A 26266-nucleotide genomic window follows, 5' to 3' on the forward strand; every position below is an offset into this window, starting at 1 on the left:
TTTTTTCCCCCTTCACTATTATACAATTCCCAGAGTTGTTGGGGGAGGTGCCTGGCTTAGAACTCCAAGGCAGCTGGAGAGAGTGAGGGCAGGTGGGCCTGGAGAGCTCAGGTGAGTGTAATTATGGGCCACTGATACTGGCCGTTTGGTTTCCAAAGTCTGTTGTCACGTTTTTGTTTTAATACATTATTTCTCCTGCTTAGCACTATTCAGAAAAAACTTTTTTTTTTTTTTTTTTTGGATGCTTGTATTGATTTGAAAGGCAGTGTAGAGGAGGAGGGAGAGGCAGAGAGGGAGAGAGATAGGGAGAGGGAGAATCAATCTCCTATCTGCTGGTTCACTCCCCCCAGATGCCCACAATGACCAGGGCTGGGCTGTGGGGCGGCCAGGAGCCAGAAACCCCATCCAGGTCTCCCCCATGGGTGGCAGGGGCCCAAGCACCTGGGCTATCCTCTGCTGCCTCCCAGGTGCACCAGCAGGGAGCTGGATTGGAAGCACAGGGGCTGGAAAATGCTGTCACTTTCTTGTCTTCCTTGTAATTTCCGGCTTCAGCTGAGCTTCCCGATTTGTATCTGCGGAATTTTTCTGTAGCTTGAATTCTTCCTAGCAGGTTTTTTTTCATGCCCTTTGCAGGCTTTTGCTCTCGCTGGCTCACATTTGCAGGGCTTTTCAAGGGGCCGAAAGGGTTAACTGCTCATGGTTTTTGGTGGCCCCCAGGTGTCCAGCACGTTGACTGTTACTGTACTGAGGAGGAACCAGTCCCCTGGAGATGCTCTTCCCAATTTTTAACATTTTTTAATTAAAAAATTTTTTTTTTACCATTCTCTATATCTTACTCATTTTTTTAAAAATCATTTTCTATACTTACTCACATTTTTTTTTTCCCCCCTGATTACGAAGAGATGCAGGCTCACTAAGGAACTAAGCAGCCACGTCACCAATCTCACCTGGGTGACAACACCTGCAAGGCTGCGAAGCATCGGGCGGCGTTTCCAACGACGCCATTCCCCGCGTTCACACGCAGCTCTACGGCCAGCGGGAGAGCGAAGCTGGGGGTCCTGGGCTCCCCCAAACAAGCAGCGCACTCCGCAGAGGCCCGGGAACCTGCGGGAAGAGAACCGGACGGCTGGGGGGTGGAGTTAGCGTGACTGCGGCTGGGAGGGCGGAGCCTCACCGCCGTCACCAATCAGGGCTCCGCTTTGTTTTCTCCGCCCGGCCAATGAGGGAGTTCCGCTGGAGGGACTGTCTGCGAATTTGAGACGCCTACCGCGGCCGCAAGCCTATCAGCAGGCGCCTCTGATGCAGCGTCCGCGAGGCTCCCGCCCCCCGCGGGCGGTTGCGGCCACGCCCCCGCGGCCTCGGCACCGCCCCCCCGAGGGAGGGGGCCCAGGCGGTTCCTCCGCGGGCTGGAGGTGGGGGCCGCCGGGCTGCCGCCGGGCTCCAACGTCTGCGCCCGCCGCGGAGCCGCCGAGCCCGCGGGCTGCTGATTGTTCCCGTTGGCGGCTCCTCCGGAGCTGCGGGGCCCGGAGACTCAGAGCGGCCGGAGCGAGCGCACTCCCCCACAGACCACCGCCCGCCCGGAGCCAGGTACTTGGGGGCGCGCGAGGCTGAGGCGCGGGGTCGGAGCGCCGGGCAAGGTCGGCGGCGGCCGGGCCGAGCGGGGCGGCGGGGCCCCTCGCCCTCCGGGAGCCTCCCCCGGCGCCGGCACCTTGCGCGGCGGTGGGGGTGGGGTGGCGCGCGTGCAGGTGCGGGGCTCCGCGGGACGCGGGCGCGGGCTCCGGGCGGGTGGGGGAGCCGGGAGCCGGGTTCGGTGTGTGTGCGCGCGTGTTTCTTCCCCGCCTCGGGTCGTGTTGAGGCGCCGTGCGGGGTGCTCGCTGACGTCTTCCACTCGTGGGCTGCGGTTAGAAACTCAAAGCGGCCTTTCCCGCGAGCTGGCCCGGGGGCTTCCCCCGGCGTGGACCCCCGCGGCGTGGCTCGCCTGTGGGTAGGCGGGACATGGGGGCCGCTCCGGGGGACACCTGACCCTCCGCGGGTACACCAGTGCCCAGGTACACCTGCGCCCAGGTACACCTGCCACCCGGGCGGCGATACTCTGCCCGTGGTGGAGTCCCATGGAGTTTGCCTCACGGAGGGAGAAGCCCCACGCGCAGGGTGTCTGCAGCGGTGGCCCCCGGGGAGAGACAGCGTGCCGTCCACGCGGGTTCACCTGGGTCCCCCGAACAGCGTGTCCCTGGAGGGCGTCTCCCGGGGACGCTCTGGGCTGTGCGTTCCTGGTGAGGCCCATTTCACAGCTGACAGCTCCGCAGGCCTCGGATTCCCGCCCTGTTTGACCCCAGAGCGCCTTTAATCCCAGGGCTGGGCCAGGGTTCCCACGGCCCAGCTGAGCTCCTACACCCAGATCTGATCACGTGGGTCCAGGTGATTTGCAAGGAAAGAAATCCTGGTTCTTAGGGCTTGTTCCCTTGTCTCTCCCCCCACCCCCGCCACCCCACCCGCAGTTTGCTAAGATGTTTGGAATTTCACCAGAAAGGTAATTTTCCACACAGGCAAAAAGAATCCAAACCGAACACAACTTAGTGTTCTTGTGTGCAAATCTGTGTTTTAAATTTTGGGAGGTTTAGGTGGTCTGGCTTCTGAACTGACTTGAAATAGTATGGCAAACGCGGATGGAGCCTACTGCACCTTGACTTCTGGCTTTGGTGTGCAAAGTCTCTATGTTTGTAGAGGGCAGAAAGAATAATTTCCTAATTGGAGTAACTCAAGCAAGGGTGTGTGGGGGTCAGGGTGGAGCTGGCGTCCACGCTGGGGTGATGTCAAGGTTTCGGGAGCTCCAGGGTATTGCCGGGTTATCCGCCCACTAACGTGATTAGTTATAGGAACAAGGGCGTGTCTTATGGATGACTGGATGGGAACTCCTCTGAGGGGGGAGCAGTCCCTGGTTTCCTGGTTTGCCCCCAGCCCATGCAGTCTGTTGTTGCACGCACATTTTGGCATAACTTCCGCAGGCCTGTGGGTGTAGCTCCGCCTTGATCTCCCTCATGGCTTATTTATGCTTGGTCGCCTTTTCCTTAACGTTTTACTCTCCTGTCAAAGTTGCCAGCGCCCAAGCACACATTTCCATTAAGAATCCTGCCTCTGTTAAAGGAAATAATAGTTCTTCCTCCTGGTGAGTCCAGCCTGGTCATCCAGTTTCTGTTGGTGAAGTACTTGCCTGGATTCTTTCCTCACAGCCCCTAGATGCTCCATGATTTTCAAGGATTCTGATTTGTTTCTTCTCCCTCTTTCCCCTCCTTCCCACTCCCTCCCCCTCTGCCTCCATTAAAATCAATCAATCACAACATGACTTGGCTTCCACTAGAGGGTGCACTGGATGCTGCTAATTGGAGATTACAGATAGTTTTTTTTCCCCTCTTTTTCAAGATTTTATTTATTTATTTGAAAAAGAGAGAGGGAGAGATTGAAGGAACCTTCTCCTGCTGGTTCACTTCCCAGGTGGCTGCAACAGCCAGGGCTGAGCCAGTCCGAAGCCAGGAGCTTTATCCAGGTCTCCCACATGGGTGCAAGGGCCCAAGGACTTGGGCCATCTTCCGCTGCTTTCCCAGGCCATGGTAGAGAGCGGGATCGGAAGTGGAGCAGCTGGGACTCGAACCGGCGCCCATATGGGATTTACCCGATATGCCACAGCACCAGCCCCCAAGAAGATTCTTTTTCTTATAAACATTTCATGGTCAGAGATGCAAACATACTGCAACATATCTGTCCTCAGTGCACTCAGAATTGCCATGAGTACCTTTGTCCCTTTAGGGGTTTTTCTGAAATGAGATGATGTGGAAGGAACAAGTAGCTTAACTTAAAGTAAAGGAAATTGTTAGTAATTTCAGAAAAAGCTTCTGCTAAAAAGCTCTTTAGTTTTCCCTGTGGGTTAGGAACCCAGATCAGAATGTAGATTTATTTGTCTTTATTATACATTCTTTTATTTTTTAAAATGGCTTGTGTTTTATTTAAATCTATATTTAAAAAAAATTTTTTTTTTTAAATTTTTGACAGGCAGAGTGGACAGTGAGAGAGAGAGACAGAGAGAAAGGTCTTCCTTTTGCCGTCGGTTCACCCTCCAATGGCTGCCGCGGCTGGCGCACTGCGGCCGGCGCACTGCGCTGATCTGATGGCAGGAGCCAGGTGCCTATCCTGGTCTCCCATGCGGGTGCAGGACCCAAGTACTTGGGCCATCCTCCACTGTACTCACTGGCCACAGCAGAGAGCTGGCCTGGAAGAGGGGCAACCGGGACAGAATCCGGTGCCCCGACCGGGACTAGAACTATATTTTTAAGGATTTATTTGAAGGAGTGATGCGGTGGGGGAAGACAGAGTGAGACAAAAAATTTTTTTAAAGGTTTATTGATTTACTTGAAAGAGTTACACAGAGAGAGGAGAGGCATAGAGGCAGGGGTGGTGGTGGGGTCTTCCATCCGCTGGTTCACTCCCTAGTTGGCTGCAACAGCTGGAGCTGCACTGATCCAAAGCCAGGAGCTAGGAGCTTCTTCCAGGTCTCCCATCCAGGTGCAGGGGCCCAAGGACTTGGGCCATGTTCTACTGCTTTCCCAGGCCACAGCAGAGAGCTGGATTGGAAGTGGAGCAGCCAGGACTTGAACCAGCGCCCATATGAGATGCTGGCCTTGTAGGCGGCGGCTTTACCCATTACGCCACAGCGCCGACCCTGAGACAGATCTTCTGTCTGCTGGTTCCCTCCCCAAATGGCAACAACTGCGACTGGGCCAGGCTGAAGCTAGGAGTCAGGAACTCCATCCCATGTGAGTGGCAGGGACACAGCACTTCGGCCATCCTCTGCTGCGTTTTCTGGTGCCTTACTAGGGAGCTGGATTGGAAGTGGAGCCGCTGGGCCTTGCACACTGGGCTCTGATATGGGATTTTTACTGGGTTACAACACCTGCCACTTGTAGGTTAAATCTTAGGTGAATTGGGACAGAGCTCTGGGGACACTTTGCTTTCTTAGATGACTGATTCAAGTGGCAACGTGGGTGCGTAGTGAGATTATTTGATGCCTACTAGGAACAGATGCAGAAGCGAAAATTTACTTTTCTAGGCATGTAACACTTTCTTGAGCTTTCACTTGATAAATCTGTTTTTTCATTATAATATATTTTTTGAGGATTTACTTATTTATTTGAAAATCATGTTACAGAGAGAGAGGGGGACAAATGAGAGAGAAATCTTCTATCTGTAGGTTCACTCCCCAGATGGATGTAATGACTGAGTTTGTGCCAGGCCAAAGCAGGAGCCTGGAACTCCATCCGGTTCTCCCATGTGGGTGGCAGGAGGATAAGCACTTGGGCCATCATCTGTTCTTTTCCCAGGCACATTAGCAGGGAACTAGATTGGAAGTGCACCAGCCGGGACTCAAATTGGTGACCCTGGTACTCACATGGAATACTGGCATTGCAGGCAGTGGCTTAACCTGCTGTACCACAGTGCTGTCCCCACTGTAATCATATTAATAAGCGGCTTGCCTAACTTAATAAAAGAGAAGGGAAGTGTTCGTCTCTCTGGCTGCTGATAGGAGCCCGTCAGGCCAGGCTGGTGACAGAATGATGAGGAAGCAGCTGTTGCTTTGGTAAAAAGCCACATACATCCATTTTCAGTACAGACATGGCAGTGCTCAAGCCGCAGGAGGACCCCCGGGGATGGCTGCATTTTGTGAGGTGTCTGAAGAGCACGCTGGATCAGAGCTGAAGCCAGGCAAGCTCATTCGGTGGTTGGCACGTGTTTATTTCCTTAGCCCTGACACCAGGCTGGGGAGGAGAGTCCTGGTAATGTTTCTTAGAAGTGCGCCTGGTTCCCAGGGCACTGGCGATGCGCCAGGGGGAATTGGAAGCAGGCTGCGTCTTCCAGTGAGGTGCTTCTCGGCCATGCAGCCAGGCCGTGGTGGGGCACGGAAAGGCTGGTGCTCGTGAATAGCTGGACGTGTGTCAAAGCCACCTTCTCTCTGAAGACTTCATGATGGTCCAGAAGCATCTTAAGTCAGGTTTCTTTAATTTAGAGGTCTGTTTTATTTATTTGGAAGTCAGAGTTAGAGGGAGAGATGGAGATGGAGAGAGAGAGAGTTATCTTCCATCCGCTGCATCACTCCAGCCAGGAACTCCATCTGGCTCTCCCACGTGGGTGGCTGGGCCATCTCCTGTTTTCCCAGGTGCATCAGCAGGGAGCCGGATCCCCAGTGGAGCAGCCAGGACTTGCAGGCAGCAGATGCCAGGCCCCTTACACGCCCGCCCGTGGTCCAGCCTGGGGCTGGGTACTCTTCAGTCTTCAGAGGTGTGGTTTCCTCTTTTGAAGAAAGTAGAATCCTGGCCAGCGCCGTGGCTCACTTGGCTAATCCTCCATCTGTGGCGCTGGTATCCCAGGTTCTAGTCCTAGTTGGGGTGCCGGATTCTGTCCCGGTTGCTTCTCTTCCAGTCCAGCTCTCTGCTGTGGCCCGGGAAGGCAGTGGAGGATGGCCCAAGTGCTGGGGCCCTGCACCTGCATAGGAGACCAGGAGGAAGCACCTGGCTCCTGGCTTCGGATCGGCACAGCGCCGGCTGTAGCAGCCATTTGGGAGGTAAACCAACAGAAGAAAGACCTTTCTCTCTGTCTCTCTCTCACTGTCTAACTCTGCCTGTCAAAGAAAAAAAGAAAGTAGAATCCTGAGCTCTATAAAACGAATGAGCAGTGTGTGAGGAGTCGGAACTTTCAGGTGTTCTCTGGTTTCCAGTATGTTCTCGAATTGCGGTTTGGGCTGGAAGGCACTTTGGTTTCTCAGCATCTTTGTCTTCCCCACCCCTTTGAAAAAGCCCCTTTTAGAAACAGATCCACTGTAATCCACACAGGTCACTGGGCCTGGGTAAAGTGGGCTTGTTGTCTCGACACTTTGAAATGGCAAGGACCAGGTAGGAGGCTACAATATGCAGGGATAGGTGAGTGGCAGGGATAGTCCGGGTGCCTTTTCCTGTAGTACATCTGGTGACCCCTCCATCTCTTTGTTTCTGCTCCAGTAACAGAGTAGCATCTGTACTGGCCAGATTGCCTCCCACCTGATAATAACTGTGCGTGCACCTTGGAATTAGTTACCATGAGTCGTATAGAGAGGATTTAAAGTAGGAACACGTGCATCCAGTTCCATGCTGATCCTGTACCATTTTATATAAGGGACAGGAGCATCCATGGATGTCGACATGGGGGGTGTGTGGAAGATTCTGGATCCAGTCTCCCATGGACACTGCGGGATGACTGTGTCGGAGCAGCCTCTGATGTGTCCTCAGGTGCTGCTCGGTGTGACTCATGGTAACAATGCTCTCTTTGAAAGACGGTTCACCTCTGTGTGTACTCAAAAGCGGTTCGAGTCCTGAGACTGAAACATTCCAGAGCACTTTCACTTCTTTTTTGGCAATGGAAGTTTGTTGAAGGGCTGTAAAAATTTGGAGTCGAGCCCGGGGTTAAAAAGGATTATGGCATCACAGCCTGAGATTTGTCAAGCTCCTCTGGAGATCCTCAAAATATTTTTTTGCCCCTTCCTAATATGGCTCTGATTTTGCTTCCCGGGAGTCGGCGGGTCGGCCCTGACCTCCACGCTCCTTGCCATTTCTGAGTTTGGTTCAGCGCCCAGGAAGGGCCTGTGATGGCACACTGTGGTTAGGTGGCGTGCTCAGGGTGCAGGCCAGGCATTAGGGCAGGTGTGAGGCAGAAGTTGGTGGGCTGTGGGTAGTGAGGCAGTAAATTCGCATCACTTAGATTTGCATGCAGTTATTTTAAATAGGATAGCAATGTTACATCTTGGGATTTTCAAAATGGGAATCCTTTGGCCCTTAACATTCAGCTTGGTATGAAGAACTGAGACTCTCTGGTTCTGGAACATTCACATGGAGGGCTTGTGCAAGCTGGATTCCTGGGTGTCTGACAGCAGATCTAGGTGGGTCCTGACAGTTTGCAATTTCTACTGCCTTCCAAGGTCACGGTGGTGCTACAGGTGCAGGGACCACGCTGAGTAGAATAGGGGAGAGCTTCTAGAAGTTCGTGATAAAACTATGCGTGGATTTCAAAAAAATTTTGCCCCCAAATAAACGTACCTTTTCCTTCCATTTTCTATGAACTTTGTGAAATACCTGGTCTGAGTGGTTGATGTCAGATTTGAACTTGAAACATCAGGGTCTGAATCCCTGCTTTCTCGCTGACCTGTTCTATTTTAACCGAGGTTTTTTTTTTTTACGATTTATTTGAGAGTCAGAGTTAGAGTGAAAGAGATCCATCTTCTATCCATTGGTTCACTCCCCAAATGGCCGAAACGGCCAAGGCTGGGCCAGGCCCGAGCCAGGAGTTTGAGCCATCTTCTGCTGCTTTTCCCAGGTGCCATTAGCAGGGAACTTGGATTGGAAGTAGAGCAGCCAGGACTCGAACTGATGCCCATATGGGATGCCCATGCTGCAAGCAGCAGCTTAACCTACTGCGCCACAGCGCCAGCCCCACCTAGGTGAATTTCTTAGCCTCTATGTTTTCATCTCAAAGGCAAACATGTTGTATTATGTTGTGTGAGTGTTGACTGAGCTCAAAGGTGTGATAAGAACAGTGGCTGGTAGGCACCCAGCAGTATATGAAATAAGTAGAATTCTGAGTTTTATAAAATTGAGGTGAGATTTTTAAGAACAGGGATTTTATATTAATCCTCATTTCCTAGCTCTGTGCTGGGGAGGGAAGGGGGGCAATGCAAGTACTCAATTACTATGTAATGAATGAAAGAAAAGTTTGTGAATCTTAGTGATTTTCCAGAAACATTTAAAAATTTATTATATTTATTTAAAAAAATTTTTTTTGATAGGCATAGTGGACAGTGAGAGAGAGAGACAGAGAGAAAGGTCTTCCCTGCCGTTGGTTCACACCCCCCAGTGGCCGCCGTGGCCGGCGCGCTGCGGCTGGTGCACCGCGCTGATCCGAAGGCAGGAGCCAGGTACTTATCCTGGTCCCCCATGGGGTGCAGGGCCCAAGCACTTGGGCCATCCTCCACTGCACTCCTGGGCCACAGCAGAGAGCTGGCCTGGAAGAGGGGCAACCGGGACAGAATCCGGAGCCCCGACTGGGACTAGAACCCAGTGTGCCGGCACTGCAAGGCGGAGGATTAGGCTATTGAGCCGCGGTGCCGGCCTATATAATGTATTTTTAATTTATGTATTTCCAACTTTTGAAAGGCAAAGAGATGGAGAATAGGGAAACAGAGAGAGAGAGAGAGAGAGAGAGAGAGAGAGAGGGAGAGACAGAGACAGAGAGAAAGATCTTCTGTCTAGTGGTTCACTCTCCAAATGGCTGCAATAGCCGGTGTCAGGTGAGGCTGAAGTCAGGAGCCTGGAACTCCATCTCAGTCTCCCAGGCACACAGCAGGGGTCCCAAGTGCTTGAGTCATCATCTTTTGCCTCTCAGGGTGTGCACATTAGTTAGCAAGCTCGATCCACAGTGGAGTAGATGGGACTCGAACCAGGTACCTGGACATGGGATGCAGACATCTGGAGCAGAGACTCAAGCCACTGCACCAAACCCTGGCTCCCCTAGATGGAGAATTTTGCTGTTGGGGGTACGCTTCCATTCTCCCTTCTCCAAAACACACACACATGGAAAAGGTGGACTGGTTGGGTCAAAGCATGCTGGACCCTCATGCTAATCCTCCTAGTTGCCTCTTTGTTGTCCGGGAGAGTCATCCTCGTGACAGTCTTGACCTTGTCCTTGGTGACCTTGAAGGCAGACAGTCCTTGGAGCTCACTCCTGCCTGAGTGCTGAATGCCCCATTCATTTTCTTTCTGCAGTTCCCCGGGAGCCCACCCCTCTTAGCATTGTTCTCTGCAATCACTGGTTTTATCTCCTTTGTATCACATTCTTATCATGATGTTACTTGCCTTTTTATGGTTTCCCTCACTATAGGGAAACCATTGACCTTTGCTGTTGGGTGCTTAGCAGGGGCCACGATACTGGTAAGTCAGGTTCAACAGAGGGAGGTGCGATGTGGAGTCATCTCCTTCTGTCCATCCCCAGGACACACCCTGTTGTGGCTCCGTGCACAGTCTCTGCTTTATTTCACTGTGTCTGTCCCCATCCTCACCTGTCCCCATGCCTGTTCGCGTATGCAGCATTGCATTACTCGCGCCAGATGGTTACCGGAATGTCTGTCCTGGGTTACACTCTCTCCAGCTGCTGTCTGCCACAGTGTCCTTGCTGGCACTTGTGACTTTATAATTTTTTCCGATCTGATGCAACAGGTGGAGCGTCTGGGTAACTTAGCACTTGCTGATTAGCCTTGTGGGTCGCCCCTTTTGTGCCCTGGGCATTTAGATAGTCTTGACCTCGTTTATAATTTATTAGGTTTGCCTAGCTGCCTCTCCCTTTTCTGCCCTAAGATACAGGAGATTTTCGGAATTTTCTAGATGTTAGTCTAATTTTAGCTATTGCAAATATCTTTTTTTTTTTTTTAAATTTTTATTTGACAGGTAGAGTTATAGACAGAGACAGAGAAAAGGTCTTCTTTCCATTGGTTCAGTCCCCAAATGGCTGCCATGGCCGGCGCTGCATTGATCTGAAGCCAGAAGCCGGGTGCTTCCTCCTAGTCTCCCATGCGGGTGCAGGGGCCCAAGCACCTGGGCCATCCTCCACTGCCTTCCTGGGCCACAGCAGAGAGCTGGACTGGAAGAGGAGCAGCCGGGACAGAACCCGGTGCCCATATGGGATGCTGGCGCCGCAGGCGGAGGATTAACCAAGTGAGCCATGGTGCCGGCCCCGAGGAAATACTTTTCTACTCCTGGTTAACAAATGGGTGTTTCAACATTTTCTTTACTGAGTAACCTAGTGGTATGAATTGCTGCCTCTGTTACATATCAAGGTATATCCCATCCGTGATGTATTCTGATCAGTTTATTCTGTTGTAAACCCACAGTGCTTTTTGTTTTTAATGTTTATGTATTACTTTTTTTTTCTAAAGATTTATTTTATTTATTTAAAAGACAGTTACAGAGAGAGGTAGAGGTAGAGCCAGAGAGAAAGAGATCTTCTATCTGCTGGTTCACTCCCTGAATGACTGCAACGGCTGGAGCTGAGCTGATCTGAAGCCAGGAGCCAGGAGCTTCCTCCAGGTCTCCCACGCGGGTGTAGAGGCCCAAGCATTTGGGCCATCTTCTACTGCTTTCCCAGGCCATAGCAGAGAGCCAGATCGGAAGTAGAGCAGCCGGGACTAGAACCGGCGCCCATATGGGACGCAGTTCCTAACCAGCTGCCCTGGCTTTTTAGAAGTAAATCTCGAGGGACCTGTTGCAGGGTACAGGAAGGCTGCCACTCTGCCCTCCGTGGCCCTGCTGAAATGAACTGTCCACCTCCATGACCATGCACAGCGTGGGAAACCAAGGAAGGGTGGAGGGGAGGGGCGGGGGCTGCTGGAGGCCACTGCACAGAGTGAGTAACTGGGTTTTAGGGAAACTGAGTGAGCCCAAAGCACAGACAACAGCTTCTCAGAGATTTTCCTGAGAGCTGAAGGGCAGACAGTAGCGTGGGACAAAGTCTCATCGAGGTGTGCTGCCATTGCTCAGTCTTCCCTCCCGTGATATGGGTGCAATCTTCCCTGGCCATTGAGATGCCAGGTCGGAGGAAGCCCGAGACACCTGCGTTCCTTGTGGAAGAGCTTCCTTCCATCACACAAGGGGACTTCGAGAGGGAGCTCCTCCCTGCACCTGGGGGAGAAGTCAGGGGGTGTTGGGGGGAGGTTAGAGTGACCTGGATTCTCAGATGCCTCTGAGGCCTTCCCGTGTTCTGGAATCCACGGTGCTCGGCCGCCAAAGCACCACACTTCGGGATGTCATTTTCTGAGCCCCGACACTACCAGTATAAGGAGAAAAAAGTAGTTTAGTGCATTGGAAATTTAAAATAATGGTAGAGGAGCTGGTGTTGTGGTGCAGTGGGTTAAGCCACCACTTACAATTCTGTCTTCCCAAATGCGAGTGCCTTTTGGAGTCCTGGCTGTACTGCTTCCAGCCCAGCTCCCTGCTAATGGGAAAGCAGGAGAAGATGGCCCAAGCACTTAGGCCCCTGCCACCCATTGAGAGACCCAGATGAAGTTCTTGGCTCCTGGCTTCAACCTGTTGCAGCCATTTGGGGAGTCAATAAACAGATGCAAGATCTCTCTCTCTCTCTCTCTCTCTCTACCTTTCTCTCTCTTTCTCTCCTTACCTGTGTCTCTCCCTCTCTCTCTGTTTCTCTGCCTTTCAAATAAATAAATAAATATCTTTAACTATATATATATATATATATACACACACACATATATATAGGAAAAATAGTGGAAACATCTTAGGGTTGTTAAAGGATTTGGAATTTTTCTGAGCTAAAACTATTTTTTGTGCCTTTAGAGTTATGTATATATGGCATAGAATTATCCTTTTATGTGTTTTGACTTCTGAGAGCAGATTTGAAAAGGTGTAAGGCCAGCCTTGCCTTCAGGGTGCTTCTAGTAAAATAAAGTAGGCGAGAAGTTGACATTTATTATTACGTGAATTCGAAACTGGGTAGAATGAGTTAACAAATAAAAGTTAGATTTGTCGCGATATACAATGTTAAACCCTGGTGACAGAGAATTTAGAGCTTTCTTTGGGAGAAAAAGACGCAGTAGGTGATGTGGGTCCTCTAGTGGACAAGTCTTGCGAATCCTAAGAGGTTCTGGGTGGGGCTCGGAGGAACAGGGCTGGGAAGGCAGAGCCCAGAGCCACCCGCTGCACTGCTTACTTGGCTCCTGCTGCTGCTGCTGCACACCGGTCCTTGTGCTGCTGGCCAAACCTGTTTTACACTGCCCCTCCCACCCCATTCCTTTTCTTGGTCTTGAGTGCTTGCTGAATACACAAAGCCTGCCACTGGGACAGCACAGGAGGATGTGGGTGTCAGTGTGCACCTGTGAGCCCTTCCTGGGGGCTGTGATGGCTGCGCCCCAGCGGCAGGTGGAGTCACACACACCCTGTGTTTTCCTGTCCTCTTGTCTATTTCAGAATGGGCTCCTTAGTGAAGCACCCTTGTGCCCACTGATTGTTAGTAATCTCATCAGAGCTATTTAGTTGCAAGGTGGGTGGGGGGGAGGAGAGAGAGAGCGAGCGCGCACCATCTTCCATCTGCTGGTTCACTCTCTAAATGGACACAACAGCTAGGACTGGATCAGATTTTGAAACCAGGATCCAGAAACTACATCCAGATCTCCTCCATGGGGGCCCAAGCACTTGAGCCTTCATTACAGGCTTCCCAAGTTCACGAGCAGGAAGTTGGATCGGAAGCGGGACAGCTGGGACTTAAACCACTACTCTGATCTGGGATGCGAGCATCACATCGCTGGTGGTGGCTTAACCTGCTGTACCACCTCTTTCAAATGGCGGCTTAACCTATTGTGCCACAACGCCAGCCCCAGTGCCTTGCACTTTATAAAACACCCACTGTGATTTTGGCGTGACATCTCTGGTTCTAGATCATTCTCACCTGCAGATGAGTCTAAAACTGGGTAATGATAGGTACTCTTGCTTTTGTACCTGGAGCTGAAAGTGTCTCTCAGGACATGAACAATATTGCAAAATTCCTTATCCAAACGGACGTATTGCTGCCTGTTGATCATTTTGGACTTCATAAAGGCTTTGGGATGCTTTAACAGAAAAGGACAAAATTGCAGTTTACAAGTTCCAGCGGCCATGGCCTGATCCCCTGCTCTACTGCAGGCCCAAGGTGAGGCCTCCTTCAACGGTCAGGCTGAATTCCCCTAGCAGCCCTGTGGGAATTGTTAGGTCCATTCTACAGATGGAAAAACTGAGTCACAAGGCAGTTAACTAGTTTGCCTTTGAGTCATAGAACCAGGAAGCAGCGAGACCAGGATTCAAACCCAGGCCAGCCCTGGTCCTGTGGAGTGGAGACCAGTGTGTGGGCTTTGCATTCACATTGGGAGCTTCCTCTCCTCTGAATGAATTTGATCTTTCCCTCTTTGGCTTTGTGTGTTAATCTGCATAAGCACAATTCTCACTTGGTTTGATATTAGTGCTCTAAACTTTCTTTTTTCCACCGAAGCTTACCCCTTTGTGTCAAAAGTTTGCCCAGACCCCTCAAAAAACAGTTCACTGCAGGCATGATACCGTTCTGGGGTCTTATGTTTGATTTAGTGGATTAAAAGCCATTTTCCATTGCATGTAATTGACATACCAGGAAGATGCATCATTTTTTTATGCCAACCCTGAATCCCACTATCAGCTTTTTGATACTACAGTGAAATTCCTGAGCTCCTTGAACTCACAGTGTTAGAGGCTGAAATTCCAAATGGCATGATACAGACTGTAGCAAAAGCTTCGTGATGGATGTGGGGCACTTGCAGAGAGAGAGGGAGAGGAAGGGGAGGGGAGGGAGAGAAAGGGAGGGGGAAGGAGAGAGAGAATAGGAGGGGAGGGGGGAGGGGGAGCAAGAAGAGGAGGGGAGGATAGGGGAGGGGAAGAGAAGAGAAGAGTGGAGTGGATGGGCCCCAAATAAGGCTTCTCCTAAGATTTATTTTTATTTATTTGAAAGGCAGAATGACAGAAAGACAGATCTGCAGTCTACTGGTTCATTCCCCAAATGCCTGCAACTGTAGGGGATGGGCCAAATCTGAAGCCAGAAGCCAGGAACCCCATTTGGGTCTCCCACATGGGAGGCAGGGACTTGGGCCACCTGCTGGTGCTTTCCCAGGAGCATTAGCAAGGAGCTGGATCTACAGCAGAGCAGCCAGGACTTGAACCAAGCTCCTGTGTGGGATGCCGGCATTGCAGGTGGCGGCTTAACCCACTGCAAGCAGTGCAGCTGTGTGGCTGAGCACTGCTGTCCTAGATAGGTGGACCCCAATCCCCCTTCCACCCACCCAGGCCACTGTGCCTTAGAGTCTACTCCATCCCTGTTGGATGAGCCAAAGGTGCAGGGACACTCTGGGAGGTGGGCAGCCACTGGGCTGAGACGTCCCCTTCCTTGGGCCTGGGTTCCCAGTGAGGCGTGCACCTGCCAGCAGTCATGCCGGGGTGACATCAGAGATGCACTGGAGCATACAGGAGCTCCCCGTGCACTTCCTGCTGCACGCAGACAGCAGGTTCTACTGGGTCTTGCACGCTGCTTTGCTTGCCAGGGCCCTCACTGTGGTAAGGAAGAAGGGTTGAGTTCTCTTTAACAGTGACTCTGCCCGTCGTCTTGCAGTGCCCTGGAGAATTTGCCTCCACTGTTCCCTTCCTTGTTCTACCGGTGTCCATTACCGCCCTGGCACTCAGCCAAAAGCCTTAAGGCTGTTGTGTGCCCTAGTAGCTAAGGAGGTGGATGCTCACTGCAGGTTGGCTGAGCGTCTCCAAACCTCAATTTTCCTATATGAGGTAGCCTGGTCCCCATACCTGCTGCGAGCAAAAGTCGCGTTCTTCTGTCAGATGACACAAAGCTCTTAGTGTCGTCCCCGGCACACATTGAAGCCCTTACATGGTGAGAACTGGTCACTATTCGCAGTATTGATGTTAACTACCCTGGAAAGCTGATTGTTCCCGTCTGTCAAGTTGGTGACCAGCGGCTGGCATCTCCTCCTGCCTCATTGCAGGGTGTCCTGCTGTCATTTTTCTTCCTGTGTTACTGTCGCTGCCTCCTGGACCCCAATATTTGTGACAACACAGCAGTTACAGTGTCTTGTTGATGTCTGTGCTCTGGTCCAGAAGTCATCATCCCTTTTATTTTATTTTTTTAAAGAGTTATTTATTTATTTATTTTATGTTGAAAGAGTTACAGAGAGAGAGGGAGAGAGAGAAAGATCTTCTATCTACTGGTTCATTCCTCAGATGGCCACACTTGTCAGTGCTGGGCCAGCCTGAAGACAGGAGCCAGGAGCTTCATCCCATGTGGGTGGCAGGGGCCCAAGTACTTGGGCCATCTTCCACTGGTTTTCCCAGGTGCATTAGCAGGGAGCTGGGTTGGAAGTGGAGCAGCCAGGACACAAACCAGCACCCATATGGGATGCCAGTGTCGCAGACGGTGTTTACCTGGTATGCTGCAGCGCCAGCCTCCTCTATATTGTCCTTTTTAGAAATGGCCTTTGATGCCTCGAATCTCACACACGAGGTCTAAATTGCTGTTTGCACTCAGAGTCTGTTCTCTTGAGGCCTAGATGTGGTCATTTTCCATTATTTATGATTTTCATTATTCTATGCATTCATTTTTGGCCAGATTACTCAGCCTGAATGTAGACTTGTATTTTGGGGGATTTGATGATGATGAGGAGAAATTATTGGAGGTGTCTTTGAAGTTTGGGGTTTTCCCATCATCTAATATCCCTGGTGCATGCCTTGTATAAATGATTAGTGTGGAAATGCATGAATTTCTTTCTTTCCTTCTTTTTTGGTTTTAAATATATTTGAGAGACAGAGAAAGAGAGAACTCTACCATCTGCTTGTTCACTCCCAAAATGCAACGGCCCCTGATTGGGGCTGAAGCTGGGGAGTCAGAAACTCAGTCGAGGTCTTTTCCATGTGTGCGATAGAAACCCAGTCACTTGAGCCATTGCCCTGCACCCCTGCATTGGCAGGAAGCTGGAGTCGTGCCCTGGAGGTGAGACTTGAACCCAGCACTCCCGTGCAGCATGTGGCCATCTCAGTCACTAAACGCACAGCAGATGTTTAGGGGCAGCGGTTATATCACTGCCTGGAACACCAGCGCCGCATATTAGAGTGCCCGAGTTCGAGTTCCAGTTCTACTCCCAGTTTCAGCCTCCTGCTAATGCATTCCCTGGGAGGCAGAGATGATGCCTCAAGTACTTGAGCCCCTGCCACCCATGGACGTGGTTGACCTGGATTAAGTTCCTGGCTCCTGGCTTCAGCCTGGCTTAGGCTGGCTCCAAGGTGGCTGCTGTAGGCATCTGGGGAACAAACTGGCAGACAGGAGCGAGCGCTCTCTGTCTCTTCCCCGTTCGTCCCTCTCCCCATCTCTCTCTATCTCTGTGCTTTTCAAATGAAGTGTAAAGAAAGAAATCCTGTGCGTTTCTGTCGTGAGCAAACGACGAACCTGCAAAACCAACTCTGAGGTTCAAGGCTTAGCAAAAGCGAGTGAGTCACCGGCAGACTCTGTGGCCCACGATGCTGGCTTTGGGGGAGGGACTTAGACAGGGAAGGGAAGAGCTGGGGGTGAGTGGGAAAGCCATAAGTTTATTATCTTGCTCCCCTTGGCTTCCTGGAGAGATACTGATGCTCGTGTCCTTTCCTGGTTCATCCCCGATAGATTGGCTGTGGGAGCCATTCTATTTCTAGACATATTTTAGGAGCCCCAAATAGAAACTGGCCGCTCGGTGGACGTCTGCCTCCCCCTGCTTGCCCTAGAGTTGTTTGGGAAAGGCACGTCAGGTATGTTTCCTGTGGTATTTTCATGACGTCAGAGATTTGAGTCCTTTTAAAAAAAAAAAAACAGTTGGAGGGCAGGTGTTTTGGTGCAGCATGTGAAACTTTTGCCGCTTGGGCCGCACACATCCCGTATCGGAGTGCCTGGGTCAAGTCCTGGCTACTCCGCATTTCTGATCCATTCCTGGGAAGCCACCGATGATGGCCCAAGTCCTTGGGTTCTTGCCACCCACATGGGAGACCTGGATGAAGCTCCTGGCGCCTGGCCTCAGTCTGGCCCAGCCCTGGCTGGCATAGACCAGTGGATGGAAGATTCTTTCTGTGTGTGTGTCACTCTGCCTTTCAAATGAATAAGTAAATCTCTTGCAAAATGGGTGAAGTTTCAGGAATATTGACTAGCAAAATGAATACTCTAAACACACATCTGACCCGAAATTAACAGTGGCTAACTCTTTGGTCTATTTGTTTCGAATTATTATTAGTGAAAGCAATGAAACATGACAGATAAAGTTGAACTATACCTTGTTCCCTTTCCTGATCCTATTCCCTTTTTTCTCCAGAAATGGTTGCTAATATAAATTTGTGTATATCCTTTCATTATTTCTTGAACACAAACACATTTATTTATTTATTTGAAAGGCAGAGATTCAGACAGAGATAGAGACAGCAGAGTCAGAGACATCTTCCATCAGATGGCTGCAACAGCCAGGTCTGAGCCAGGTTGAAGCCAGGATCTAGGAATTTTGACTGGGTCTCTCACGTGGGTGGCAGGGGCCCAAGCACTTGGCCTATCACTGCTGCTTCCCAGGTGCATTAGCAGGGAGCTGGATCAGAAGTGGGGACGCTGGTGTTGCAGGCGGCTGCTACATCACAGTGCCAGTGACGGGCCCGCTCACTTTCACACACAGGTCCGCTTTTTTTTTTTTTTAATTTTTTTTTTTTTTTTTGACAGGCAGAGTGGACAGTGAGGGAGAGAGACAGAGAGAAAGGTCTTCCTTTGCTGTTGGTTCACCCTCCAATGGCCGCCGTGGCCGGCGTGCTGTGGCCGGTGCACCGCACTGATCTGAAGCCAGGAGCTAGGTGCTTCTCTTGGTCTCCCATGGGGTGCAGGGCCCAAGCACTTGGGCCATCCTCCACTGCACTCCCTGGCCACAGCAGAGAGCTGGCCTGAAAGAGGGGCAACCGGGACAGAATCCGGCGCCCCGACTGGGAATAGAACCCGTTGTGCCAGCGCTACAAGGCGGAAGATTAGCCTATTGAGACGCGGCGCCGGCATTTTTTTTTTTTTTTTAAGATTTAATTTATCCATTTGAAAGTGTTACAGAGAGAGGTAGAGACAGGAGTCTTTGGACCGCTGATTCATTCCCTAAATGCCTGCAAGAGCTGGAGCTGAGCCAATCCAAAGCCAGGAGCCCAAGCTGCTTTCAGGTCTCCCACATGGCTGCAGGGGCCCAAGGACCTGGATCGTCCTCCACTGCTTTCCCAGGCACATTAGCAGGGAGCTGGATTGGAAGAGGAGCAGCCAGGACTCGAATCGGCGCCTGTATGGGATGCTGGTGCTGCAACCCACTGTGCCCCAGCGCTGGCCCCTAGGTCCACTTATGATCGACCTGGTCTGTGTGAACGGAGCCACTGTCCTTTCCATGTTTAAGGTGAGGAGCTGTGGGTTCCCACGGTTGGCCATCCTGCTTTGTCCGTCCGTTCACCTCTGGCCCACATTCTCCAGCTGTTGCTTCCCGGAGCGTGTCCTCACTTGCATCACGTGGTTTTCTTAGGGGACTTCTCTCCATCAACTTGCAAGGGCTCCTCAGTTCTATCCCAGACCGACCAAATGGCCTGGGGCAAATTGTCAGTCTTTCTAAGACTACATTTCTGCATTTGTCAGCCAACGTGGGAAGAACAGCATTTCTGGTCTGTGGCTGTAGCAGGCTCTATGTCAGCATGCAGCTGACATACTGTCGCTGTCACAATCAGGCGTTAAGCCCATTATTTCTAATCTTATCGAGTCTTAATCCCTTTACCCAGATTTTGTTGATGTTTATATTGTTTTGCCCTCTGAGTATCCAGATTTTATCCTTTTAGAAACATAAGCCTGTTGTGTAATGAGATCCATCTCTTTGGTCCTTATTCTCTTCTCTAGGAATAAAATCTGTGCTTGCAAGACAAGTGTTCCAGCAAATAGACACACCCATCCAATGGCATCTTTCCAAAGTTCTTCATCTGTAGTGTCTTGTTTTTTTGTATATTCTACTCATTCTTTAGTAATCCTTCAAATACTCTCTTTTAGCCACACCAACTTTAATATATTATTTTGTTTGTGTAGTGCTATCTTGTTGGTTTACTACCTGAACACAGGAGCTAGTTCTTCATCCCAACTACAGCTTTCTTCTGGGTTATGGCTCCTATTTCAGGTTAGTTTTTAGCCTAACCAATACCGAGCATCTATTATGTTTCAATAAAAGCCTCATCCTTGGTAGTGTTTGTGCTCAGGGTAGAAAGCATGTGACAGACATTCTTTTGGTTGGGAATATTTAAGGGGCCAGCATCATGGTGTAGTAGGTTAAGCCTCTACCTGCAGTGCCGGCATCCCGTATAGGGGCTGGTTCGAGTCCTGGATGCTTCACTTCTGATCCAGCTTCCAGCTAACACACCTGGGAAAGCAGTAGAAGATGGCCCAAGTGCTTGGGTTCCTGCACCCACATGGAAGACCTAGAGGCAGCTCTTGGCTCCTGGCTTCAGATCAGCCCAGCTCTGGCCATTGCGTCATTTGGGGAGTGAACCAGTGGATGGAAGACCTTTCTCTCTGTCTCTCTCTCTTCTCTGTAACTCTGCCCCTCAAGTAAATAAATTAATCCTTTTTGACAAATAAGGATATTTAACCAAACAATGAGTACTGTGGAAATTCCATGCACAAAATGCCGTAGGAGGATCAGTGGTCGACAAGATAGGCAAACTTTCTGCATATACAAACACAATTTTTTCCAGTCTCCAATTGTTTTATTTACTGTTTATAGTTAAAAGCTGTTACTCTGTGTGTCTTTGACATACAGCAGTTGCATGTTTGTGGTACAGCATGGCGTCTCCAGTCTTGTAGACGGCATCAGGGATCCAGTCAGGGTAGTTGGCCCTCTGTCACCTCAGACTCGTGTCATTCCTTCCAGGCATGCACTTTTTTAAAGAGTGTTCTTTAGAATTGCTGTGCAACCAGCAGGTGGGAGGCTTATTCTTAGAAGCACTGCTCAGAAGTTAGAGAACAGTGGCTTGGGCCAGCCTGTTGGTGGCCCAACCGTGGTCATTTGGTGGACTCAGCAGTAGCCAGTAAGACTTCTGACTCAGCCATCCATTCCTTGAGAGAGGATCAGTTATTGGGAGAGCATGTCTCAGGGAGGCGGTGGAAAGAGATGTTCATCTTTTAGACAAAGATTTATTTATTTATTTGAAAGGCTGATAGAGGAGAGAGAGAAAGATCTTCCATTTGCTGGTTCATGCCCCCAATGGCCACAATGGCTGGGGCTGGGCCAGGCCAAAACCAGGAGCCTAGAACTCCATCCAGGTCTCCCACGTGGCTGGCAGGAGCCCAGGGACTTGGGCCATCTGCTGCTGCTGTCCAGGGTGTGCATTAGCAGGAAGTTGGATTGGAAGTGGAGCAGCCAGAACTGGAAGGTATTACAAGAAGTGGTTTAACCCACTGTGCCACAAGGCCCCTCCCCAGCCCCCACAACAATTTTTTATTTAGTTTAATCCTTAGTTCCTAAGAAGGTGACTACAAAGATTTTCATGTTTGTATATGTCCATGGTCTGTCTCTGGGCTTTTCAAATAATAGGAATTCAGGAAAATCGGGGTGAGCTCAGTCTGTTGAAATGCTGAGGTCCAGATTGAGGAGGTGTTGTTGGAGCCCAGAATTTACCCTCAGTGGTCATCTCTAAGATGCTGTCCCTGGGGCCTGTCGCTACCTGAGACACACCATACCAGGAGGGCCCGGTGTTGTGGTGTAGCAGATAAAGCTGCTGCCTGCAGTGCTAACTTCCCATGTGGACACTGGTTCAAGTCCTGGCTGCTCCTCTTCTGATCCAGTTCTCTGCTGTGGCCTGGGAAAGCAGTGGAAGATGGCCCAAGTGCTTGGGCTCCTGCTATCTATCTGGGAGACCCAGAAGAAGCTCCTGGCTTTGGACTGGCTCAGTTCTGGCTGTTGTGGCCATTTGGGAAGTGAACCTTTCTCTCTCTCTCTCTCTCTTTCTCTCTCTCTCTCTCTCGTAACTCTGACTTTCAAATAAATAAATAAATACATCTTTTTTTTTTTTTTAATCTGGGTCATGGCATCCAGATTGAGTTCTAGGCTTCTGGCTTTGGCACAGCCCTGTTGTGGGCATTTGGGAGTGAAACAGAGGGTGGGAATTTCTCTTTCTCTCTCTTTAATGAAAGCAAGCTGAAATATTATGGGAAAGACAAAACTTGAAAGTAGCTTATGGTTGCTGGTTTTTTATGCTGCAAAATTTGATGGCCTTGAGGGTGCTGGGAGGGACTGGAGAGAGCATGAGGTCCCAGGCATTTAGGCTCCTTCTCCCCCCGGCAGGCCCCTGCTACGGAGTCCGAGTTCTGTGGTTTGTGCTGTGTAGGCCCCTTGTCAGCATTGGGTGGTGGATATGATTGTCCCATAAATCCGTTTTTTCAGTGGTTCTGTTTGGGAGTCACTCTTGTAATGTATTAGAAAATCGGTAAATTTTATGAAGCTGTTTCTTGTTTGTTTTGTTTCCATGGTGTTCCTGTTTTGTGGAATTGCTTTTTTAAAGATTTATTTATTTATAAGCCAGAATTAAAGTGAGAGAGAAAGAGAAAGAGAGAGATCTTCTATGTGCTGGTTCACTTCCCAGATGGCTGCACAGCCAGAGCTGGGCCGATCCGAAGCCAGGAGCCAGGAACTGCTTCCAGGTCTCCCATGTGGGTGCAGGGGCCCAGACACTTGGGCCATCTTCTGCTGCTTTTTCCAGGCACATTAGCAGGGAGCTGGATCAAAGTGAAGCAGCCAGGACTGGAATTGATGCCAATATGGGGTACTGGGGCTGTTAATGGAGGCTTAGCCTGCTGCACCACCCCACCAGCCCCTGTGGAATTCTTTTGATAACTAATAAAGACAGGACAGAGTTTGTTGAGTGTGGATCACTATATATGGTAGTACTTTGTGATTAACATCCTGCGATTCACAGGAGGGTGCTCTGAAAGCTCATGAATATTCATAGGCTGGCACAACTGCATGGTTTTAAAAAAATGTTTTTGCACCAAAACAAACATCGTTTAATTCCATTTTTCGATGAGCTTTTGGAAATCCCTTCAGGGATATGGATAGAAATCTGTGGAGTGTAGCCCACACAGAACTCCATGTTGTTCATGCAACATGGGATTGTGTTCTGCAAACGGGAGGGGCTCCTTTCTTGTGTTTGCATCCTTTGCTGCCATTGGCTTTGAAACAGACATCTTTTAAGTGCTTTGCTGTTCCAGGGTTATCTCTTATCGTGGAAGCAGGAAGGTGAGTGTGGCTGAGTGAACTGGAATGTGAGGGTGGGGAGAGTCTCCTCATTTCCCTGAGGTTACTCTTCCCTGGCTGAGTCACCGCTAGGGCGGGTCTCCGGTTACCTGGTAACCACAGGACCTACGAGGTCAGCTATGACATCTTGACCAAATACCAGCGTATTCAGTTCTCAATGCTGTTAATCTTTCTGGGACTGTGATCTCTTCCTAGATAGATTTCTTTTGTAATTGTACTGTAAGGCCCACAGGAGGGCCTGGCGATGTGGCGCAGCAGGTCTAAGCCATTGCTTGTGACATGTGCATCCTGTATCAGTGTTGGTTCAAGTCCCTGATGCTCCAGTTCTGATCCAGCTCCCTGCTAATGTGCCTGGGAAGACAGTGGAAGATGACCCAAGTGCCTGGGCCCCTGCACCCACGTGGTAGACCCAGTGGAGTTCCAGTCTGCTGTGACCATTTGGGGAGTGAACCAGATTATAGAAAATCTCTCTCTTTCTCTATTACTCTACCTTTAAAATAAATCTTTATTAAAAAAAAAAAGTCATAGAAGTTATTTCCTGGTTATTTTGGGGCACTTCCACTTACAATTTCTTTTAGACTCCAGATGCCTTTGGCATTGTTTGATAGCATTTATTTTTGTTTGTGCTGTAAAATGATATTGTGGGTTGTCCCTCTTGATCTATAACAAAATCATTATTTTTCATAGGAGGTGATAACAGATGAGTAGGATTTAATAATTAAATGTAGCAGATTACAAAATGAAACTATGCCAGCTTCCCCACACACCAGGGATTCCCCCCAATATCCTTTTCCTATTCTGTTCTCTCTCTCTCTCTCCCTCTCTCTCCCTCTCTCTCTCTCTCTCTCTTTCCCTCCCTCTCTCTCTTTTTAAAGATTTATTTATTTATTTGAAAGGCAAAGTTACAGAGAGGCAGAGGCAGAGAGAGAAGTCTTCCATCTTGGTTCACTCCACAGATGGCCACAACAACTGGAGCTGGGCCCATCTGAAGCCAGGAGCCAGGAGCTTCCTTCAGGTCTCCCACGCAGGTGCAGGGACCCAAGGACTTGGGCCATCTTCTACTGCTTTCCCAGGCCATAGCAGAGAGCTGAATCGGAAGTGGAGCAGCCGGGACTTGTACTGGTGCCCAATAGGATACCGGCACTGCTGGCAGAGGCTCTTCCCACTATGCCACAGTGTTGGCCCCTTTTTTAAAAAAATATCTTTACTTGTTGTTAGCAGAGTTTATATAAAATTAAAACTGAAGCACGTCTTCAGGTCAGCTCAGTTAATGAAAGGTGCAGTCCAGTAAAAGGAGTCCTTTACCTGCATCTGATGGTTGATGATTCTCCAGCAGTTACTACTGGGACCAGCTCATCTTCTAGAAGACATTTCCAGCCATGAATATATGTTCTATTTTTGTTACTGGAGGCTCTATGAATGCCTTCCCTATGTTCATCACTCTGTGTACATAATGTGTATACCATTGTGTTCACATATAATATGTACAGAAGTAGAGTTCTATAAAATGATTTACTTTTGTAATTTTTTTTCTATTTTTTGAAATTTTATTTATTTGAAGTGCAGAGTGACAGGAGCCATACACAACACACACACACACAGTACACACACATGCACACGCACATATCAGATCCATCTTCCATCCAATGGTTCACTCCTCAAATGCCCACAACACCAGGGCTGGGCCTGGAGCCAGGAACTCCATCTGACTGTCCATGTGCTTGGGCCATCATGTGCTGCCTCCCATGCACATTAGCAGGAAGCTGGATCAGGAAGTGGAGGCGGGACTCAAACCAGGCACTCCAGTATAGGATGCGGGAATACCAAATGGCAGCTTAACTGCTATGCTAAAATGCCTGCCCCATAAATACAATGTTAAAAAATAAGTAAAACACATACAGAACAGTGCTGTAAGTGCACAGTGTCATGAGTTTTCATGAATTGGCCACACCTGTGTACATGGCATGTTTGGGGATTGTGTTTCACAGATAACTTCCCTTGATATGTGTGATGGGCAGATGCATCTATTCAAGTCATACATTTTAGTTTGGCAGGAAGTGTGTGGTTCTTCCTACCTCAGCTGCTTTTCAGGTTTGGGTGCTCATAGTCACGCTACATGGACTGAGGCCACACACACACATATACACACACATGCATGCACACACAAACAGAGCTTCTACCCATGGGTTCACTCCCCAGATGCCTCGGGCCATAAGCCAGGAACTCAACCCAGGCCTTCCACCTGGGTGGCAGGGACTTAAGTGATTGGCTATCACCTGCTGCCTTAGAGTACATATTAGCAGGTAGCTGGGATTGAGGGTGGAGCTGGGACTTGAACCCAGATACTCCAGTGTGGAACGCAGGTATCCCAACTGGCAGCTTTACCACTGTGCCAAATGCCCGTCCTGCACACTGGGTTCTGCACACTTGCTTCCCTCAGCTCCCAGTGAGCTGCCTTCTCTCGCGCTATATCTGTGTCAACCCCGCAGCTTTTGCAGAAGAACCTTAGCTCTGCCTTAGGGCTCTCGTGGAGGCCAGGGAATCTGTGTATGTTTAGAGACTTCTGAGCCAGGCTCCCCAGACCCATCCGAGGGAGGACAGACACCTCTGAGTGTTTTCTCACCGTCTTGAGGGCAGCAGAGCTCAAGGAGAGGTAGATCATGCATTATACTAATTATGTTAAAATACAGTCCTGGATCAAGCCCGCTTAGGAAGAAATCAGTATCTACATCACGGTTTAAGGGCATACAACGAGCTTTTACAGAGTTGTCAGTCACCGTGCTCTTAGCCAGAGTGGTCATGGCTAACACTGTGGAAACCCCCTGAAGGTCTCAGAGATCTGTTGACCCCACCACCGAATGTTTTGAGTTCTCAAGGGAGAACAGGCAGGTTTCAAGGGCTCACGGCGGCTGTCTGTCCTTAAGTGAAGTGTCCTCGGGTTTCTCCGCCCCTTCCAGACAGATAAGTCGCACATCCGCGGATGGGGAAAGGCGTGTTGCAGGGCTTGTTGCTTGGACTCCGTTTGCTAGAAGCTGTGTTCATGAGCTGCCTGTGGGTTATGCCCATGATCTGTTTAATAGGATGCTTAAGAAAATGAAAGCACCCCAGCTCCAGATCATGGCGAGGTGGGTCAGTTCTGCCTTTACTGTGAGTCCACTGCACCCGTATTGCCAGCCCCAGTCTTCAGCTTACGATGGTGCTAAGAAGTCCAAAGAGCGGATGATTGGGGTGACCCCACAAGGGGATCCTGATGTCACTCACTGTCACTAGAGGAAGAGTGACGTGCACTTATTCCCAAGGGATGTGGTC

At 50.1% G+C, this 26266-nt stretch overlaps 1 protein-coding gene across 2 annotated transcripts in view; it reads left to right on the top strand.

The window, feature by feature from the left end:
* The first annotated feature begins 1424 nt into the window (after window positions 1–1424).
* MPP7 (MAGUK p55 scaffold protein 7) overlaps window positions 1425–26266 on the top strand; it is a 237256-nt gene continuing 212414 nt past the window's right edge. For both annotated transcript variants that reach the window (XM_062211103.1, XM_062211104.1), the window contains exon 1: window positions 1425–1587. The gene's annotated coding sequence lies outside the window, so the exon portion shown is untranslated. The remainder of the gene's footprint in view (window positions 1588–26266) is intronic.

Source organism: Lepus europaeus, chromosome 14, assembly GCF_033115175.1.
Source record: "Lepus europaeus isolate LE1 chromosome 14, mLepTim1.pri, whole genome shotgun sequence".
NCBI classification, from domain to species: Eukaryota; Metazoa; Chordata; class Mammalia; order Lagomorpha; family Leporidae; genus Lepus; species Lepus europaeus.